Below are 9,133 nucleotides of genomic sequence, written 5' to 3'. Positions count from 1 at the left end.
ATTTTTTAAAATGATTATTGTTTAAACTATTTCTGTTAACAAGCATTGTGGAACCAAGAATCATCTTTATAGATAAAAGTTTTTTTATCTTTTTCATTAATTTGAATAGGGGGAAAACGATAAGCCCCCCTACTTAGTCAAATTGATTATTTGCTTAGTAATTTTCTACGTAAGATAATGTCAAGGAACCCCAAGTATGTTTTGTGTGTGTATGTGTGTGTGTAGAAGAAATGTGATAGCTACTAAAAAGAATTGTGTCGAGAATGGCAGGTGTATGTTGACACACTTTTTTTCATTTGGGCTCATATTGCCAGGTTAATGGGCTCCCCCCCTTTTACATATTTTCATCTTTATTTTTTGTAATTGTCATAGTTCTTGTCAGAGGATGGAGGGATGCAGCCAGCCCCCTCTTTACTCAGTATTACTATCCATTTGATTATTTGGGGATCGTCTCCTTTGAGACTTTGTTTGCGTATGGAATGTAATTGTCTTCCTACTTTTAGTGCCCCAAAGATACCCTTTGGGCCTTTGATTTTGAGTAATTTTACTGATTATTATTATGAGGCAAATGAATTATAAGTAACAAATATGGGGAAGTTACAAAGAATCTAGAGTCTCATAATGTTATGATAATGGCTCCAGTTTCATGGTTCATAACTTCCTCTGTCTCCTGACCTTTGCTTTCGGTTTTTTCCTCTGAAGTGTAGCCCAGGTAGAGAACAAAGATCCTTTCTTGCCTCAAGTGGAAAATACACATTTCTGAATATAGTACATGCTCTTATAGCACTCTCCCTCATACACTATTTCTTCATACATTTTAGAAATAAGGAAGTCCAACTCATTGAATTCACTACTTTTTGAAATAAGGTACATGGTTTTTCCTGGTCTCAAATAGCAAATGGTAGCAGGGCTGGGAATTTTATGTCTTCTACTGCTATTTTTATTGACCTTACAATTCAAACGAAACTTTCACAAAACAGTGCTTAGAAGGCATAGTCCAAGGGTTACAATTCAGATACCCAAGAAAGCAGGGCTATAAACTTGAGCGTCAGGATGAGTGAAATACATTAGGAAGTTGTGGGAACAGTGTTAAACCTGAGGTAAAATGCCCACCATAAAAGAACTAAAAGAAAAACTGTCAAACCTGACTGCTTCGATTTGGTAGACAGGCTGTGAATTTACTGCCTTGGATATAGCCATTTGGATAACTTTACATTTATTGGAATGTATCAGATGTAATAGATTAAGGCAGTAGATTTTGTACTGAATAGAAATTATTGTTTGCTATCCAGCATTCTAATGTCCTTCTGTATAGGAAGGAAGCCCTTCTTACAGAAGGAAGCCCTATGTCTCAGGCTTTTAATCTCAAGAAAACGAGACAAAGACTCAAAGTGTAGGAATTTTTCAGGGCATTAGAATGCATGTATGGTATTACCAGTCCAGTGGCGGCAGGCCAGTGTGGCAAGATCCATACAAGTCCTTACTTCATTCTTTGCTATTATTTCTTGCTTCTTTTATTTCCCAAGCCTGATTTTCCAGGCTTCCTATAGATTCTGTGAACAATATTTCCATAAACATATTTGAAGACATAGCTAGAAGGTGGCCATCTGCAAGCCAAGAGAGAAGCCTTGGAAGAAACCAAACATGCTGACACCTTGATCTCAGACTACTAGCCCCCAAAACTATGAGAAAATAAATTTATGTTTTTTAAGCCACCCAGTCTGTGGTACTTTGTTATTGCAGCCCTAGTAAACTAAGACAGACTCTGATTGATAGCAGACCAAACTGTGCTATGGGGTGGTGGGCAGAGACAAGACTACTAGTTTATCTAAGTAAATTTTTGTCATAAAGATAGGACTCATTTGGCCATATAAATTGCTGATCTGTTTTATGGGTTGAGGCAGTACATATTAGGAAGTATTTTGATTTAAATAGTGAATGCTTCAAAATTCTGACATATAGTCAGTCTCCTTTGAGACTTTTTTCCCTCTGAATTAAGATATTACAAAAGATTTGCCAGTGTTTCAGTAAAGCATATAAAATGTCTTTTACCTTGTCAGTTTGAATTTCAATACTGTAAACTTTCACTCCAGCCTACACTGACGCAAAATTTTCTTAAAGTAGGTGACTTAAGTGGGTGAATTCTCTGTTTCTATTTGAAATATTTCTTGGTACCATTATGATAATAGTTATTATGGCATTTGTCAAGAAACCAAGATGTACGATTTCCAAATATTTTTTGCCTCGTTGACACTTAAATCATTTCCAATGATTTAAATCAACCATGTCATTTCCCTAGTAATAGTTTTCTAATGGCTTCTTATGTCTTTCTAAAGGCAGTGTAAGGGATTCCACATCTTCCTCAGCCTATAACATCTGCTTTTTATCTTCTGTTATTTCAGTTCTTACTCCTCATTTTAGGCCAGCTTTTCCTATTCCCCACCTTCATATTCCCTCTCTACTCTTATGTGCCTTAGAACTTTTCATAGTCTTATGTGTATACCCCCCCTCCCCCCCCAAAAAAAAACCTATCTACCTTCCATCTAGGTATCATAACTAGAAACTTTGGTGAGTCATCTTTGATTCTTTTTTCAACCTCCAAATCCAGTCAAGTCAATTCATAGTGATTCTATATCTTAAGGAACCTCTTTCAAATTATTTCCTTCCTACTTTACTATCCTATTTCAGGGCCACATTTTTACTTGGACTATTTCAAGTGTTTCTCTTGATCTAATTTCTTCACAATGCATTACTCCAAAAGTAAATTTTCAAATGTATGAATTTGATAGTGTCACCCTATTTCATAACTTCTTTGAAGACCTCCCATATACATATATACAGGTTTTAATTTGCATTGATGATTATTCCATAGCTACAATAGTTAATTTTCCTGTAATAAGCGTAAACATTTTTCATACATTTATATAGTCTTAGAAGACAAAATCAAAACCCTGTAAGGAATTTTTTTTTCTTCTCGGTAAGTTTGTAAACTGAGACATGATATTTTATTGTTTTCCCATAACACATTGCATATTTTCTTAAATATAGGTGCTTAATAAATGTATATTTCAGTGGTTCTCAAATTATGCTCATATGAAAGAGTTCAGTAGGTTGGACTAAGATGATCTACTAAATTGAATGATGATGTATTTCTAATTAACAGAAAAATATTTTTTCAATTTTAAGCTTTTTTCCCTCATAGTCATTCATAAAAAATTAGTAGATTGCTAGCATTTTTCAGCTAGCAGATTAAAAAAAAAAAAGAAACAGTAATGGATCAAATATTTCATGTGACTGAAAAACCTATATATTCAAAATAATATGGGGACATTTATGTAAAATATGGTCTTATGTTACAGTCTTTTTGGTGAAATTAAATTTATTAATATATTTTAAATTTTTCTGTATAACACCACAAGTTCCAGGTATTTGCTACCTGAAAACATTTCAGAACCACTGTTTTAATGGATTGAATACCATCTCACCTTATAGCTGGATTTAGTGTCATTTATCCTTGAATCCTAAAACCTTTGAAGTGGGAAAGTTGTTCCTAAAAGAACTATCAAATTAGATTCTTCTTATGAAAGCTAATTTTCCATTTCTTTTTTATGACACACTGTATAAAAGGTCATGTTTTAGAGTCAAAATATGTGGGTTAAATTTCTTCCCTTCCACTTATATAGGTGACTTTAGGCAAATTGTTGGACACTGGTAAGCTTTACTCTTCTTATATATAAAAGAGGAATAATACTGTTCCTAGCTCATAGGGCTATTGGAAGGATGAAATGATATAATGCATGTGAGTCACTTATTAGAGTACTTGGCACATGTAAACACATAATTAGTGGATACTACTATATAATTCAGGTCATAGTGTAAAGAAGTAAGGAATTCAGCATTGATACATTAATTTCTAAATGAGCTTACTGCAGTAAATATGGAGAATGTAAAATCAGGAGATTGGGTGACTGAATGTGGGAGCTGAGGGGAAGAAGTCAGAAAGTAGAAGAGGATCCAGGTGGCAAGCATGGGCAAGTGATCAGTGTGGGTGCCAGGGAGGTTACATAGGCAATGATTGGAATGTGTGGCCAGGGCAAGAAATAACATATCCAGTTTTGGCTCTGCTGAATTTATGGTCCTAGTGCGTCATTTATGTGGCAAAATCCAATGGTATATATTTGACTTGTAAACTCAGAAGAGAGTTTAGAACATGGGGGCCAATGGGAATGGATTACTTTGAGAAAGATTGTAGAGAGCCAAAAAAGAATAAAAATGTGAGGAACAATGTTTAAAAGGTAAATACAGAAAAAGAAGTTTAGGGAGGAAAGTGAAAAGAGGCAACTGTGGCAGGGACCCTAGGGAGAAGAACCTTTTGGGTAGTAGAGTATCAACAGGGCCTGGTAATTTTGCCTTGAGTTGGCTTAAATACGGCTACTTACTCATTCCACGTTAGGATGAATCATACTGGACATCCAATTTAAGACATGGCTATCTGAAACAAGTGTATATTTCCAACTCTATTGACCTATATTTCTTTTCTTACATATATGGATACTGCCATCTGCTGATAACTGGCATTTTTGAGGGGTCTTTTTTGTAATTATGACATTGTATTTAAGGTATCGTTTCCCTTGTTCCCTTTTTGGATATATTCTTCCCACAGGTCTCCACATGGCTGACTCATTTTCATCCTACAGATAGCAGCTCAGGTGGCAATTCTTCTAAACAGTTATCCCTGACCACTACATCTAAACAACTTCTACCCTCTGCTCCTAGTTAATATCTATGTCATCATGTGTTTCACTCCTTTAATTTTAGATTTATCTTAATTTGTAATTACTTTGTGTTTTTATGTCTTCATTTCTTACTTGGGTGTCTCTTGTCCCAGAATATAAGCTTCATGGGAGCAGGAACCTTGGCTCCCATCAGGTGCCTAATGCAACCTGTCTCTTAGAAAGAGCTCAATAAATGTGCTTTTAAAAATGAGTGACGGCAGCCGGGTGCAGTGGCTCACGCCTATAATCTCAGCACTTTGGGGGGCCAAATGTGAATCACTTGAGCCCAGGAGTTCAAGACTAGTTTGGCAACATGGCCAAACTAGATACCCCGTCTCTACTAAAAACACAAAAATTAGCTGGGCGTGGTGGCACATGCCTGTAATCCCAGCTACTTGGAAGGCTGAGGCACGAGAGTAGCTTGAACCTAGGAGGGGGAGGTTGCAGTGAGCGGAGATTGTGCTACTGCACTCCAGCCTGCGCAAGGAGCGAGACTTGGTCTTGGAAAAAAAAAAGATGATGAGCGAGAACTAGAGCTGGCTGAGAGTTCTTGCCCCATTTGTGCTATAAGAGTATATTTAGTTTTGGTATTTATCTTATCTTTTGAATATGAATTTAACAAAATCTTCTGTGCCAAGATGTTATGATCACCCTGATACATCTGGGGATTTTTCCAATGATAATGGTGATGTGCTATTTGTCCCTGAGTCCGAGATTACACAATAAAGGAACAAAATTAATAGATGGCACTTACAAGGATAAATGTCTTTAACTAGGTGTATGCATACATTTGTAGGTGCCTTTTCTTTTGAGTTCCCCTGATGATGCCTCAGCTGCTTGTCATGGAATGTGGGTTTGTAATAGTGGGGAATGGGAAATGGGCAATGTGGAAAGGAAAACGTTGCTAATATATTTACTTGTGCTCTGGACGCGAAATAGCACTTCGTCTTCTTCAATGATGCAGATTAACAACACAAAATGAGAAAAGATTTCAAAAATTCTGTGAGACAGGTCTTTTCCAGCAACAGATTATTCTGGAAGTCCTGGAGGGGGCCAGCAATTGTCACTAGCAATTATATTTTCTGAATTAAATAATGGAAAACAGTCTGAAACATTTATTCATGTTCATACAAAGACAAAAGGACAAAACGTTTGAAACTGAATCAGTCCTAAAGTCATTCACAAAGTATAGGTTAACAAAGATATGCCATCAGTATATGGAAGATAATGTGGAACCATAGTAGATGAAATGACTTCCCACCTAGGGAAGTCAGAGAGAGCTTCGTGAAAGAGGTGCTATTTGAACTCTGGAAACAGGAGTTTCCCTAGCAGAGCAGAGAGTAGTGGGTATTGCAGGCAGAGGAAATAGCATGTGCAAATATGTGAATGTGTGCAAGTACATGTCATTTTCAGGGAATGACAATTATTTGGTGAAGGTTTGTTGAGACAGTGACGAGATGAAGCTAAAACATATTAGGATCAGATTTTAAAGGGCCTTATATATCATTTTAAAGAGCTTGGGCTCTTTAAACTGGTTATTGGTGAGCCATTCAAGGCTTTTATAGAGATATTTGAGCTCACATCTATATTTTAGCCAAGATAAATCTGACAAAAAGTAAATTAGAATGGGGAGAGACTAGACATAGAGAAATCAATTATTAGGCTACTGCAGTAGACTTGGAGAGGAATGATGAGAGCCTGTACAAAGATGGTAATGATGATGAGAAGAAAATAAATTGAGAGTTATTTAGAAGGCATAAACAGTAGGGATAAATCCATATCAAAGGATATGAGAGGTAAGAAGGAGAAGTAGGAATTGAGGATGATTCATGTTTTCTAACGTGGGTAATTGGATTGAAGATATAAAGAGCCAAATTGGAGCAAGGGGGAAGAAAAACAGAAGTTTAGTTTTGGACAGATTGTATTGGCTTTCTAGGTGGAGATGTAGGATAATTGGTAGTTGAAAATACAAATATGGGTTTGGGAAAGGGATCGAGGCTAGAAACTGATTTTAGATTCCTCTGTAATATAGATGACAATTGAAACAATGGGAATAGTTGAGATCACCCAGGGAGGGTGAATACGATGATAAGAGGGCAGAGGTAAGACCCTTAAGTAGCAGCAACATTCAGGAAATAAAATGTAGAAGTCTGTGGTAGTATAAAATACATTCATAAATTGATACTCTTAAGAGGTGGAGCTTAATTCCCCTCTTTTTTAGTGTTGGGCTGGATTTAATGGCTTACTCCCAATAAATAAAATTAAAGCAGAAGTAACAGTGTATAATTTCTATGGCATAAAAAGTACTGTAGCTTTCTCTGTGTCTCTCTGGCTCGCTCGCTCGCGCTCTCACTCTCTCTGTCTCCCTCTCTCTCTTCCTCATTGTTTGATCTGGTGAAATCTGTTTGTAACGTTGTGAAAACACTCAAGCAGCCTGTGAAGAGATCCGTGTGGTGAGGAATAAAGGCTTCTTGCTAATAGCCAGTGAGGAACTGAGACATCTGTAAAAAGCTAGCGACAGACTAAGACCTTTACCAACAGCCACATGGGTGAACCATTGTGGAAATGAATCCTCTAGTCCCACTCAAGCCTTTAGATTACTGTAGCCCCAGTCAATATTTGACTGTAACCTCATGAGAGACTCTAAGCCAGAAGGGTGTTTTCCCTTTCCTCCAAGACATTATTTTATTTTATTTATTTATTTATTTATTTTTTAATTATTATTATACTTCAAGTTTTAGGGTACATGTGCACAATGTGCAGGTTAGTTACATATGTATACATGTGCCATGCTGGTGTGCTGCACCCATTAACTCGTCATTTAGCATTAGGTATATCTCCTAATGCTATCCCTCCCCCCTCCCCCCACCCCACAACAGTCCCGAGAGTGTGATGTTCCCCTTCCTGTGGTCCATGTGTTCTCATTGTTCAATTCCCACCTATGAGTGAGAATATGCGGTGTTTGGTTTTTTGTCCTTGCGATAGTTTACTGAGAATGATGATTTCCAATTTCATTCATGTCCCTACAAAGGACATGAACTCATCATTTTTTATGGCTGCATAGTATTCCATGGTGTATATGTGCCACATTTTCTTAATCCAGTCTATCATTGTTGGACATTTGGGTTGGTTCCAAGTCTTTGCTATTGTGAATAGTGCTGCAGTAAACATACGTGTGCATGTGTCTTTATAGCATCATGATTTATAGTCCTTTGGGTATATACCCAGTAATGGGATGGCTGGGTCAAATGGCATTTCTAGTTCTAGATCCCTGAGGAATCACCACACTGTCTTCCGCAATGGTTGAACTGGTTTACAGTCCCACCAACAGTGTAAAAGTGTTCCTATTTCTCCACATCCTCTCCAGCAGCTGTTGTTTCCTGACTTTTGAATGATCGCCATTCTAACTGGTGTGAGATGGTATCTCATTGTGGTTTTGATTTGCCTTTCTCTGATGGCCAGTGATGGTGAGCATTTTTTCATGTGTTTTTTGGCTGCATAAATGTCTTCTTTTGAGAAGTGTCTGTTCATGTCCTTTGCCCACTTTTTGATGGGGTTGTTTGTTTTTTTCTTGTAAATTTGTTTGAGTTCATTGTAGATTCTGGATATTAGCCCTTTGTCAGATGAGTAGGTTGCGAAAATTTTCTCCCGTTTTGTAGGTTGCCTGTTGACTCTGATGGTAGTTTCTTTTGCTGTGCAGAAGCTCTTTGGTTTAATTATATCCCATTTGTCAATTTTGGCTTTTGTTGCCATTGCTTTCGGTGTTTTAGACATGAAGTCCTTGCCCATGCCTATGTCCTGAATGGTAATGCCTAGGTTTTCTTCTAGGGTTTTTATGGTTTTAGGTCTAACATGTAAGTCTTTAATCCATCTTGAATTGATTTTTGTATAAGGTGTAAGGAAGGGATCCAGTTTCAGCTTTCTACATATGGCTAGCCAGTTCTCCCAGCACCATTTATGAAATAGGGAATCCTTTCCCCATTGCTTGTTTTTGTCAGGTTTGTCAAAGATCAGATAGTTGTAGATATGCCGTGTTATTTCTGAGGGCTCTGTTCTGTTCCATTGATCTATATCTCTGTTTTGGTACCACTACCATGCTGTTTTGGTTACTGTAGCCTCCTAGTATAGTTTGAAGTTGGGTAGCATGATGCCTCCAGCTTTGTTCTTTTGGCTTAGGATTGACTTGGCGATGCAGGCTCTTTTTTAGTTCCATATGAACTTTAAAGTAGTTTTTTCCAATTCTGTGAAGAAAGGCATTGGTAGCTTGATGGGGATGGCATTGAATCTGTAAATGACCTTGGGCAGTATGGCCATTTTCACGATATTGATTCTTCCTACCCATGAGCATGGAATGTTCT

At 37.2% G+C, this 9,133-nt stretch overlaps 1 long non-coding RNA gene across 3 annotated transcripts in view; it reads left to right on the top strand.

Moving 5' to 3' along the window:
- The window catches only part of LOC129532138 (uncharacterized), a 439,616-nt gene that overhangs the window by 939 nt on the left and 429,544 nt on the right, over positions 1-9,133 (top strand). The gene's annotated exons all lie outside the window — the stretch shown is intronic.

This window comes from Gorilla gorilla, chromosome 11, assembly GCF_029281585.2.
Source record: "Gorilla gorilla gorilla isolate KB3781 chromosome 11, NHGRI_mGorGor1-v2.1_pri, whole genome shotgun sequence".
NCBI classification, from domain to species: domain Eukaryota; kingdom Metazoa; phylum Chordata; class Mammalia; order Primates; family Hominidae; genus Gorilla; species Gorilla gorilla.
This window is presented reverse-complemented; position numbering and strand designations above follow the sequence as displayed.